We start from the raw sequence: 13,718 nt of genomic DNA on the forward strand, positions 1-13,718 counted from the left end.
GTCCTTCTGGTGGAGTGGTATGAAGAGGGATATTCCCTGGTTTGTGGAGCAGTGTCTGACGTGTCAGCAGGTGAAAGCTGAACATCAGAGGCTGGCAGGGCAGTTACAGCCTTTGCCTATTTCGGTGTGGAAGTGGGAGCATATTTCCATGGATTTTTTTACCGGATTACCGACAGCGCTTCACGGGCAGAATGCTATTTGGGTAATTGTGGACAGGTTGACAAAATCTGCTCACTTTGTACCAATGAAGGTTAGCTACCTTTTGAGTAGGCTAGCTAATATATACGTGCATGAGATTGTGAGAATGCACAGGGTACTGGTGTCCATTGTTTCATATCAGGATACGAGGTTTACTTCTCGATTTTGGAAGAGCTTGCAGGAAGCATTGGAGACGAAGCTTACTTTCAGTACAGCGTTCCACCTCTAGACTAATGGACAGTCAGAGAGGACAATACAGACCTTGGAAGATATGTTACGGGCTTGTGTATTGGACTTCGGTGGTACTTGGATTCAGTTTCTGCCACTAGTAAAGTTTACCTATAACAATAGCTTCCAGGCTAGTATAGGGATGGCACCGTTCGAGGCCTTGTATGGTCGGAGGTGTCGATCTCCTTTGCATTGGGATGAGGTCGGTGAATGTCAGGTCTTAGGGCCTGAACTCGTGCAGCAGGCATCTGAGAAGGTAGGTTTGATTTGAGAGAGGATTAGATCGACTCAGAGTCAGTAGAAGAGTTATGCGGATGTTTGCCGCTTTGAGTTGGAGTTCGAGGTGGGGGGTAAGGTATTCCTTAGAATCGCTCCAATGAAGGGAGTAATGAGATTTGGAAGGAAGGGCAAGTTGAGCCCGAGGTATATCGGACCATTCGAGGTACTTGGGCGAGTGGGTCTGGTAGCCTATAGAGTTGTACTACCCCCAGCACTCTCGAGGGTCCATGATGTGTTTCACGTATCCATGTTGAAAAGGTACGTATTGAATCCTTCACATGTTATTAGTTATGATGAGTTGGAAATTAGGGATACTTTAGCGTATGAGGAGATACCTGTTCAGTTTCTGGACCGTAAAGTTCAGAAGCTTCATACCAAAGAAATATCATTGGTAAAGGTATGGTGGCGAAACCACAAGGTTGAGGAAGCTTCTTGGGAACTAGAAGCGGAAATACGCCAAAAGTATCTGCAGTTGTTCTAAGTAGTATCTGGATAGCAGGGTGATATGAGTATGTATGTATGTATGTATGTAAACCTCTGCTATCGTTTTGTATTTGGTTGTTAGTCTCTAGGAGAGTCCTGTTGTATTGTGAGCTCCCAAGACCGTGTATGTATATAACCACGGTATTCCTCCACCATAAGGGAGGGAATGTATGTATGTATCGTAATTGGGCTGCGTATAAATGGCCACCGTATTCTCTAGAGAGTATATGTGTGTATGTGTAATGGGGCTGCGTATAAATGGCCGCCATATTCTCTAGAGTATGTATGTATGTATGGTAACCAGGCTACGTATAAATGGCCGCCGTATTCTCTAGAGTATGTATGTATGTATGGTAACGGGGCTATGTATAAATGGCCGCCATATTCTCTAGAGTGTGTATGTATGTATCCTTGAGGGACTGCGTATAGATAGTCACCGTTTCACCTCAGAGCATGTATGTATGTAGTAGTATGTATGTGATGGTAAAGAGATATTTCAAATTCGAGGACGAAATTTTTGTAAGGTGGGGAGATTGTAAGAACCCGAACCGTGATATATGGGTTTATTTTGTAAAAGAGGGGTAAAAGTGGAAATTGTACAGACTTCATCGACGAGGCTATAATTCGTTGACGAAGCTAGTGAAGAACTCGTCGACGAAATTCAGAGGGTCGTCGACGAGTAAATGTCGAGGGGTTCAGGAAAATTTAAATATCAGGGTTCGTCGACGAAATTGCTGCCTCGTCGATGAAATCCCTGAAGACTTCATTGACAAAGACACCAATTCGTCGACGAAGCCCCTTGGGTCAAAGGTCTTTATAAGGATATTTTAGTTTTCTTCTTGGCTAAGTTATGGAAATCCTCTCTCTCTCTCTCTCTCTCTCTAGGATTTGAAGCTCTCTCTCTCTCTCTCTCTCTCTCTCTCTCTCTCTCTCTCTCTCTCTCTCTCTCCTTGATTGCTTCATCATTCGTCGCCTGAATTGCAAATCCAAAGTTACTAGCGGATCGAAATCTCAGTTTGAGCGATTTCGAGTTTCAGGCTAAAATCGAGGTAAGGCTCGGTTTCCATTTCTGATTCGGTATATATGTAGTAGTACGGATTGTAAGTATGTATTGTACTGTGGTTTGTAGATTTCGGAGTCTCGGTTCGTAGTTTTGAGGACCGTAGAGTTCGTAGTTGGATTTCAGGTTAAGGTAAGGGGATTTTGTTTATATCAGTTCATTTTCGAAATTGGGATCGGTAAGCCTGTAGGCTACGATCTTATACGTTTTGGCTACTTATTTAGGGAAATCTATCGGGTAAAAAACGGGATTTTCGGGTTACAGTTTTCAGGAAAATTGAGGATTTCGGGTATCATCTCTGCTTTGTTTGGAAAACTGTTGGTTGTATTAAAACTATATTATTGAGGTGACCGTAATCCATATTTGCATAAACTATATACTTGAATTTGTAAACGATATGATTTTCTGTAAACCAAATAAGTGTGGTATGTTTATATGTATGTATTTTGTTCCAGCTATTTCTAAAACAGTTATGTGGTAGCTAATTACCGTACGCTGAAATGTATAGGAACGTGAGTTCCAAAATGATTTCATGGATTTGTAAAATTTCCAGTTATCGAGTAGTTACCATGGGCAAGAGTGGCTGGCTCTATATCCGGGGTGTGAAATATCACTAGTATGTTTCGGCTGGTCACCGAAGGTGTGCTCTACACCGTTTGTAGCAATGGATTCACTATAGGCCTAGGTCGTCGCAACGTAGTTGTACATGTGGCAATGTAATCATGGTGAGACTGGGTGACCTTGTGTAGTTGCGTATGTAGCAATGTAATCACTATTGGGCCTGAGTCGTAGATCTTCATAGTTGCATGTGTAGTAATGTAATCGCTGTGAGACTAGGTAACCTTGTGTAGTTGCGTATGTAGCAATGGATTCACTATTGGGCATTGATCGTCATAGCGTAGTTGCGTATGTAGCAATGTAATCGTTGTGAGACAAGGTGACCTTGTGTAGTTGCGAACTAGTGTGACGACACTAACCGTATGTATGTATGTACGTATATTTTGGGTATCGTATGAACTGGAATGGTTTTTGTGAAAATACTGGAACTGTATGGAAATGTATGGAATTGTTTGAAACTATACGAATTGTTTCAAACTGTATTGTATGTATAGTGTTATGAAGTATGTAAAATGGCACTGGTATGCCACACACTGATATAACATGTTTTTTCCCTTACCAAGACGTTTCTCACCCTGAATATATATAAATGTTTTTTTCAAGTCCTTCGGGTAGTCGAAAATAGCATCCTAGCGTCCGGAAGCGAGAGGTGTTGTTTAGCCACTACTAGTACCTGTTAGGTACGAGCATTGGTATCCAGGGTCGGGATGGTTTTTGTAGACACCTAGGGTATGTTTTGAATATGGAAAGGTATATCCTAGCTTGTATAGACTTTAGTATGACACTGGTTATGTATAAAAGACTGTATTTCACTGCGTATTTTGATGAGTATGGACGTTTGTATGTATGTATATAGGGCATCTGTTCACCCCAAGGGGTCGGACTCTTTTTGCATGTGGTATCATGTATGTTTTAATTGATAGAGAGACAGGTTAGGTTACTAAATTCACACCTGGGACCCATTTCCGGATTCAGGGAGTGACAGAAAGACTTGCTTTTTGTGGCTGCTTTTAAGTTGTAAATTGCTGCTGATTATTGCTTGTTGAGTTCCACCCTTTTGTCTAAGTTTCTATGATTTCCATTAGTCTAAGTAGGATAAACAACCGCATTAAGCACTGCCATTTTTCTAAACAACCACCATTTCTTTCACCTTAGCTTGTGTAGCCACTGAAAAGCTGTAGAATTGGTTAAATTGAAAAAGTTACAACCTCCTTGCATGAGATAAAATTACATATAATCTCCCAAAGGTGCACATACTGGAGTAGTGAATTTTGAAGATTTGTGGGTCTTATATATAGTTAATAGGATGCATTCCCTCCTTAAAGCTATGAATTTTGTGAAGTAATTCATTCTCCTCACTACATGAAAACTTTTCTTTGATTTTCATTGGCTGCTTAAGTAGACATTTCAAAAAAAAAAAAAAAGATAATCCTTGAAAAGGAAACACACACTTAGAAGCTTTATGGATTGAAATTCACACTTCTAACAATAAACATTGGATTGCATACTAACATGAGGTGATTCATGTCCAACTTGTTATCATAAATCATACTAGTTGTTTATTTCTTATTCCAGTTCATGTAATGGTTTGGTTTTAAGGGAACCTCCTGAAAAAAAAATAATAACAAAAAAAAAAAAGCATATTCCTTGTCATTTTTTGGTTGGGTAGCTCAGAAATATTATGACTATTGTATGAGTATTTGTTTCTTATCCATGTTTTCTGCAAATCTTTTCTAGGAAAAAAACACAACATTTATCTTGTTCACATATTGTGCTGCCACATTGGGTTTGGTGTTCCTTTTTTTGAGTGAGGCTAGTATTTAACCCATCATGATCGTGTGGCTGTTTCTAGCGTGCTATTTGTTTCAACATTTCTTAATTTCTTTTACTTTTAAAGGTGCCTTTTTGAACTTGTCGTAGACTCCATTGCATGTTAGTGCTTTAAAAACATTGAAAACTCAATGGATATTACTAGACAACTTCACGAAACTATATTCTCTTTGCAGTATTCAAATTGGAATTCAAATTGTATATCAATGTTGTTAAATATGGCTTACAAGTCACAAGAGCAGCCTCTATTTAAGTTTTTATTGCCATTATTGTGACTAAAGTTGCTAAAAGTTGCGAAAGACTTGCTTTTTGTGGCTACTTTAAGTTGTAAATTGCTACTGATTATTGCTTGTTGAGTTCCACTCTTTTTCCTAAGTTTCTATGATTTCCATTAGTCTTAGTAGGATAAATAGCCACATTAAGCACTACCATTTTTCTAAATAGCCACCATTTCTCTCACCTTAGCTTGTGTAGCCACTGAAGAGCTATAGAATTGGTTGAATTGAAAAAGTTGCAACCTCGATAAAATTACATATAATCTCCCAAAGGTGAACATACTGGAGTAGTGAATTTTGAAGATTTGTGGGTCTTATATATAGTTAATAGGAAGCATTCCCTCCTTAAAGCTATGAATTGTGAAGTAATTCATTCTCCTCACTACATGAAAACTTTTCTTTGATTTTCATTGGCTGCTAAAGTAAACATTTCAAAATAAAAAATAAAAAATAAAAATAATAATCCTTGAAAAGCACACTCAGAAGCTTTATGGATTGGAATTCACACTTCTGACAGTAAACATTGGATTGCATACTAACATGAGGTGATTCATGCCCAACTTGTTATAAAATGATACTAGTTATTTATTTCTTATTCCAATTCATGTAATGGTTTGGTTTTAAGGGAACCTCCTGAAAAATAATAATAATGATAATAATAATAATAATAATAATAATAATAATAATAATAATAATAATAAAAGCATATTCCTTGTCAATTTTTGGTTGGGTGGTTCAGTAATATTATGACTATTGTATGAGTATTTGTTTCTTATCCATGTTTTCTGCAAATCTTTTCTAGGAAAAAAATACAACATTTAGGAAATGTAAAATGCATAAAAAGTGAGGATGATATTGTCTTGGTTAAGGACGACGATATTAAAGAAAGATGGCGAAGTTACTTTAGTAAGTTGTTTAACGAAAACCGAATAAAAGACTTAAATTTAGAGTTGCCAAATGAGGAAAAGACTAAAAATATAAGATTTATTCGCAAAATTAGAGTTAACGAAGTTAAGTTTGCACTAAAAAAGATGAAAAATGGGAAAGCTATGGGACCGGATAACATCCCAATTGAAGTTTGGAAATGCTTGGGTGATAACGGAATTATATGGTTAACTGATTTATTTAATACAATTGTAAAAATTAAGAAAATGTTAAATGAATAGAGGAAAAACACTTTAATACCTATGTATAAAAATAAATGAGATATTCAAAATTGTAAAAACTATCGTGGAATTAAACTTATGAGTCATACAATGAAACTATGGGAAAGAGTTGTTGAACAAAGATTAAGGTTAGAAACGAAGATCTTAGAAAATCAATTTGGTTTTATGCCTGGGAGATCTACCACAGAAGCTATTTATCTTTTAAGAAGATTAATGGAAAAGTTTAGGGAAAAGAAGAGGGACTTGCATATGATATTTATTGATCTTGAGAAAGCATATGATAGGATATCTAAGGAAGTTCTATGGTGGGTTTTAGAAAAAAAGGGTATATGTTGTAGGTGTACCGAAGTCATTAAGGATGTGTACGATGGAGTAATAACTAGTGTAAGGACTATAGATGGAGAAACTAGAGAATTTCCAATTACCATAGGTGTACATCAAGGATCTGCTTTGAGTCCTTATCTTTCTACATTAGTGATGGACCAATTGACTAAGAGTATTCAAAAAGAGGTTCCATAGTATATGTTATTTATAGATGATATTGTATTAATTGACGAAACTAGAGATGGAGTAGAGGCTGAGTTAGAATTACGAAGAGAAGCTTTGGAATCTAGAGGCTTTAGGATAAGTAGAAATAAAACATAATATATAAAATGTAATTTTAGTAATGATAGGAGAAATATTGGAGACAAAGTTAAACTTGATGATGAAGAAATAAATAGCACTTGTAGATTTCGATACCTTGGATCTATTATGCAAGCTAAAGGAGAAATTGAAGATGATGTAATGCATAGATTTAAAGCAAGTTGGGTAAAATGGAGAAGTGCTTCAAGTGTGCTATGTGATCATAGAATACCCTTAAAATTGAAAGAGAAGTTATATAGGACAGCTATAAGACCAGCTATGCTATATGGATCGAAATGTTGGGCGACGAAGAAACATAATATCCAAAAAGTAAAAGTTGTCGAGATGATGATGCTTAGATGGATGAGTGGTATAACATTGAAAGATAAATTAAGGAATGAACATATTCCTGGTAAGTTAGGTGTAGCTCCTATAGAAGATAAGATAAGGGAGGGACAACTCAGATGGTATGGACACTTGCAACGTAGGTCTTATAGTGCACCTGTGAGGAAGAGTGACTTAGTTATTGTGGAGGGCAGTAGAAGGGGTAGGGGTAGACCTAAAATAACTTGGGAGGAGATAGTGAGTAAGGATTTAATATCCTTAAATCTATCAAAAGAAATGGTCCATGATCGCATAAATTGGCGAAAAAGGATTCATATAGCCAACCCCACTTAGTGCGACTAAGGTTTGGTTTTGTTGTTGTTGTTGTTACATATTGTGCTGTCACGTTGGGTTTGGTGTTCCTTTTTTTAAGTGAGGCTGGTATTTGACTCATTGTGGTTGTTTCTAGCATGCTATTTGTTTCAACATTTCTTTGTTTCTTTTACTTTTAAAGCTGATTTTAAAGCTACCTTTTGAACTTGTCGTAGACTCCATTGCATGTTAGTGCTTTAAAAACATTGAAAACTCAATGGATATTACTAGACAACTTCATGAAACTGTATTCTCTTTGTAGTATTCAAATTGGAATCCAAAGTCACAAACCCATAAACACACACACACACACACAAAAGATGAGTATATATATGTATATATATATATATATATATATATATATATATATATATATATATATATATATGAATAATTAGTTATCCTTTTATTTTCATATGTAACTACTCCAGATAAGCATTGGATGGAGATGGAGGATAAAAGGAAACTTGAATACATAGATGGAGTTGACAGTTTCATTGAATATGCTTTTGAGTAATCATCGGTAGGGGAATTAATTAGGTGTCCTTGTACAAAATGTAGGATTGTTTATTTTCATGGTCATATTTAGGAGGATTCTGTAGATGACAATGGCATTGATGATGATAATGAAAATGATGAGCCTCCTTAGGATGATATGATTGGATTAGTGAATGATTTTTGTAAGGATGCAAATATAGAAGAAAAACCTAATCCCAATGCCACTTTTTTTTTTATTTATCATTTGCTAACTAAAGTAAAGGAGAAATTATATTCTGGTTGTGAACACTCAAAATTGGTTGCCATTATTAAATTGCTTCTCTTAAAGGTTTTCCATCATTGGATTAATAGGTCTTTTGATGGATTGCTTCTTATGTTAAGGGAACTCATTCCCAACGGGAAGCAAATTCTTCTAAACTCTTACAATAGTGCTTAGAAGTATATTGCTAACTTGGGACTTGAATATGTGAAGTATGATGTTTGTGACAATAACTGTGTTAGGACCGGAGGAGCCCACAGGGGGACTTGATACACATGGATGTACACCAACTTAACCCAAAAGATTAAGCCTATTGGGTCTGGGGCCCAACCATGTATATAAACACTCATCATCCACTCTAATTTTTCAATGTAAGACAAGCTCATAAGTGGAATTCTCAACAATCTCCCCCTCACTTGTGAGTTCCAATCGCTCCCCCTTGAAAGGAAACCATCTCCCTTGTGGGAGTAAGCCCAATTCCCCAATAATTGCTCAATGGGCCTTACCACTGGCGCCTTACATGCCTCAGATTGCATTCCACGTGCCTCCGAACCAATCCTACCTCCCATGTCTTGACCCTATTTGAATCTATCCAGGCCTAGATGATCCTTATTGGCCTTAGTCACACACTTGGTCCTCCAACTATTAGCACGTCAGGAGAATTAGTTTCACGTTTCAACTTTTACTATGTCGCTGACCTAGAGTTACGAACCGTTAACTCTGATACCACTTGTTAGGACTGGAGGAGCCCATGGGGGGACTTGATACACATGGATGAACACCAACTTGACCCAAAAGCTTAAGCCTATTGGGTCTTGGGCCCAACCATGTATATAAGCACCCATCATTCACTCTAATTTTTTAATGTGGGACAAGCTCACAAGTGGAATTATCAACAAACTTTACATTAAATTGGGGTCTAGATTCTAATGCAACATCCTGCCAAGTGTATGGTTCATCTAGGTGGAAGTATGATGATTTGCCAATCAAAGGGAAAAATGTTCCACATAAGGTGTTGCAATTTTGTCCCTTGAAGCATAGGTTACAAAGATTTTTTATGTCTTAGAAAATAGCCTCACATATGAGGTGGCATGAGGAGAAGTGGGTGGATGATGGAATAATGTGATATCCTGTTAATTCCCTTGCATGGAATTCATTTGATGAGAAACATATGTCATTTGCTGGCGATTCTTGAAATGCGCGACTCAGTTTGCTAATTGACGATTTTCAATCATTTGGAAATATGAGCTCACAACATAGTATTTGGCCAATTATCCTTGTTCCTTATAACTTACCACCATGGACGTCCATGAGAAAACCTTATTTTATCTTTTTAATAATCATACCTCGTGAGCGTAGTCCCAAAATGGGCATTGACTTATTTTTGCAACCATTAATTATGGACCTGAAGATATTATAGGAGGTTGGGGTAAAGACATATGATGCTCAATTAAAACAAAATTTTATATTACATGTAGCCATTATTTGGACTATTAATGGCTTCCCCACATACATCAGGTTGGTCAACAAAGGGATACGAGGCTTGTCACAAGTTGACTTGTTCAATGTACTAAGCAGGATCAAGAAAAATTTGTTATATAGGCCATCAAAGATTCTTATTGCTCAATCATAAGTGGCATAAAAATTCGAACTCATTTGATGGAACAAGGAAGTTGAGGGAAAAGTCGAAACCATTATCGGGCAATAATGCTTTAAGGGAACTTATTGATTTCAATCAAATTCCAATTGGTAGGGGTATTAAAAGGAAGTATGATGCCTCCAATAGTTGGTAACTAGAGAAAAAAAGAGCATATTGTTTGAGTTGCTTTATTAAAGAACACTTCTTATCCATCATAATTTGGATATTATACATATAAAAACAAATGTTCGCGACAATGTTTTGGGGACTATAATGCACATTAAGGGCAAGTCAAAAGACACCCTTAATAGTCAATATGATTTAGTTAGTATGGGGATAATACATGAGCTTCATCTAATTCCAAATGGCAATAGTGTTTATGCTCCAATAGCACGTTATACATTGTTTAACCAGGAGAAGGAAGTTGTATGCAAGATGTTGGAAAATTTGAAGACTCCAATTGGGTACCTGTCCAAAATTTCTCAATGTATAAATGTAAATGAGTGTAAAATATCATGAATGAAGAGCCATGAAAACCATGTATTTATACAACAACTTGTACCTTTAATGATATGAGGGTTTTTGCCAAAAAGATGTTTGTGAACCTCTTATTGAGCTAAGTGCTTTTTTTTAGATATTTGTGCTATAAAACTCTAATCCCCATGATCTAGGTGATCTTTAAAGCCAAATTGTGTTGGCACTCTACAAATTAGAGATGATATTACCACCGTCTTTCTTTGACATTATGGTGCACTTAATAGTGCACTTACCTGAGGAGGCTAAGATTGCAAGGCCTACATAATATAGATGGATGTATCCTAAAGAGAGATTCTTGTGAACTCTTAAATCATATGATCGCAACAAGGAAAGGCCAGAAGCTTCAATTGTTGAAGCTTACATTGTAGATGAGTGCCTCACATTTTGTTTTAGATACCTAGATGACATTGAGATAGAATTTAATAAACCTCCTTGGAATGATTGTAACCATGATAATTCAATTATTGGTGGCTTGAAAATATTTGAAGAAATTGGTCGTCCATTAGGAAAAGGTTGTTACAAGACAACGACACATGAATGGAATCATAAAGCCCATATGTATGTGCTTAACAACTCTGAAAAAGTATGGTCATTCATAGAGTATTTTTTTTTATCCATTATTTATTTTATTTGTTACCATACTATCATTCTTGAATTTATCCTTACTTAAAAAAATTACCAGCAATATAAAAAGTCTTGTCAAATATAAACCAAAATGAATTCATGAAGCATTATAATTCTAAGTTCCCGAATTGGTTCTATAATCAAGTACGTTTACCAAACCTTACTATATATTATAATCTTGAGTTTGACACTTGATTCTAGAATCTAAAAATTTTGTTTATAAGCTTAAAGGTGGTTGAGTTACATTCAAAAGGATTAGCTTTTGATGTGCTGAGCTTCTCCATTTGTCTAACGGCCTTCTTATACACTTCAAGTTGTATAGTGGTTTCATTGTTAATGGCTTAAGTTCCCAACATTCAAACCTTAAACATCAGACTGTATTTGCCATCTCTATTTCTCATCCTCAGACATAATTGGCATTCTTTAGGATCTTCACCTGGAGGTAAAAGACATATATCATAGGTTTCTTTTCTACTTTCTCTATGAACTTCTAAATAAGAACCTTGATTTGATCCATTGTCACAACCTTAGTTGGCTACGGTAAGGAAGCATTTAGTACCAGAGTTAGATCACACAAACATAAGAAACAAGGTATGACACTCAAATACGAGTGGTCATGGTGACGATAGTGGTAGTAATAATAATAGCTTTAGTAAGGCATAAAGGTTAACCTTTAAAATATGGGTGGGGTTCTAAAATCCAGTGAATGGATTAAACTTGTTCTCATTTTTTTTATGTGGGTTGTTTATAGATCCGGCTCAATAAAGGCCTTGTACATAGGATACACCTACAAATAAGGCCGCTGATGAGAACTACTTAAAAGCTTTAGAGTTTCTAGTAATAACAACTTAGATGGTACATCAAACTATACAATATATACACACACACTTGAAGTTAGTCAAAAAAGGAAAAAATCATTTCAAAAATTTGGTGAATTATTTCTTTAGTCTCTTGGCCAGCATGTTGGATGTCTTGTAAAACTTGTTTACAAGGTCAAAGTGTACCTCACCAGTAACAGATACATGAAGATCTAGTAGAGGCCTCAATTTTTCTCTCATGGATATGTTCTATATTATTGTTTTTTCTTACTTTTAACTTGTTTTTTTGGTTTTATACCAATTATTTGATATCTCAATGTTGTTTCTTTGAATTCTCTTTCACCCCTTCAATGTTGAAATTGCAAAAACACCAATTGGCTTGCATTTATGTTTCTTCTGTTATTATACCATAAAGAAAGTTGCAGGACCTTTGGAAAGAAAACCTAATCACCATTATCATTTCAAGTACTGCTCTTTAGACTATATTCTAGTGTTTGGATATGTTCAAATTGAATTATGTGTTAGGACCGGAGGAGCCCATGGGTGGGCTTGATACACATGGGTGAACACCAACTTGACCCAAAAGCTTAAGCCTATTGAATCTTGGGCCTAACCATGAATATAAGCACCCATCATCTACTCTAATTTTCCAATATGGGACAAGCTCACAAGTGGAATTCTCAATAATCTCCCCCTCACTTGTGAGTTACAACTGCTCCCCCTTGAACTGAAATCGTCTCCCTTCTGAGAGTAAGCTCAATTCTCCAACAGTTGTTCAAATGGGTCTTACCACTAGCACCTTATGTGCGTCGTATTGTATTCCATATGCCTCCGAACCAATCCTACCTCTCACGTCTTGATCCTATTCGGATCCATCCGCAGTCTAGATAATCCTTATTGGCCTCAGTCATACACTTGGTCCTCCAACTATTAGCACGTCAAGAGAATTAACTTCACGTCTTGACTTTTTATGATGTTGCTCACCCAGATTTACGAACCGTCGGCTCTAATACCACTTGTTAGGAATCTGTGAGTAATAAACACCAGAAAAATAAAAGACACCAGAAATTACATGGTTTGGTCTAGATTGACCTACGTTCACGGAGCACACCACAATCCACTATGAAATCGAGAGAAAAATACAAACTCTCAGGCAGCTCTCTCTCTCTGAACTCTTCCTCACTCTCTTCTCTACACACATCTACCTCTCTTCTCTATTCTTTCTATTTATAGATGGCTGGAGGAATTATATTAAATGGTGATGGAGGAATTACAAAAAATCAACAATCAATAGCTGTGGACACAGCTCAACATAGCTCCAGCTTGCTCTTAGAGTTACGAACTGTCGGCTTTGATACCACTTGTTAGGATCGGAAGAGCCCATGGGTGGGCTTGATACACATGAGTGAATACCAACTTAACCCAAAAGCTTAAGCCTATTAGATCTTGGGCCCAACCATGTATATAAGCACTCATCATCCACTCTAATTTTCCAATGTGGGACAAGCTCACAAGTGGAATTCTCAACAATATGCACATGCTAATTTATTTGTCTTAGAGAATTTTAAAATTTTGTATTATTTAAAATTTTAGGAATGTCCAATTTTAGGGGAAACTCTCCCATTTTTTTTTTCTTTTGAATTTCTAATAACTTAAATTTATGTTTGATTTTTTGTAGGATGATTCCCTTGCTTGATTAGGAGACCAGCAACAATAAGCTTTGCTCGGCAATAATTTAGAGTAGTGAAAGGAAGTTGAAGACATCCATTGACCACATTTATAATAATTGTTGGATATGGATAACTATTTAACTTCTTTATAATTCCAAGTTTGTTTGTTTTAGTATGAATATACTTTTGTTAATATTATTATGTACTTATTTTGAA

Source organism: Malania oleifera, chromosome 1 (genome assembly GCF_029873635.1).
Source record: "Malania oleifera isolate guangnan ecotype guangnan chromosome 1, ASM2987363v1, whole genome shotgun sequence".
Classification (NCBI taxonomy): Eukaryota; Viridiplantae; Streptophyta; class Magnoliopsida; order Santalales; family Ximeniaceae; genus Malania; species Malania oleifera.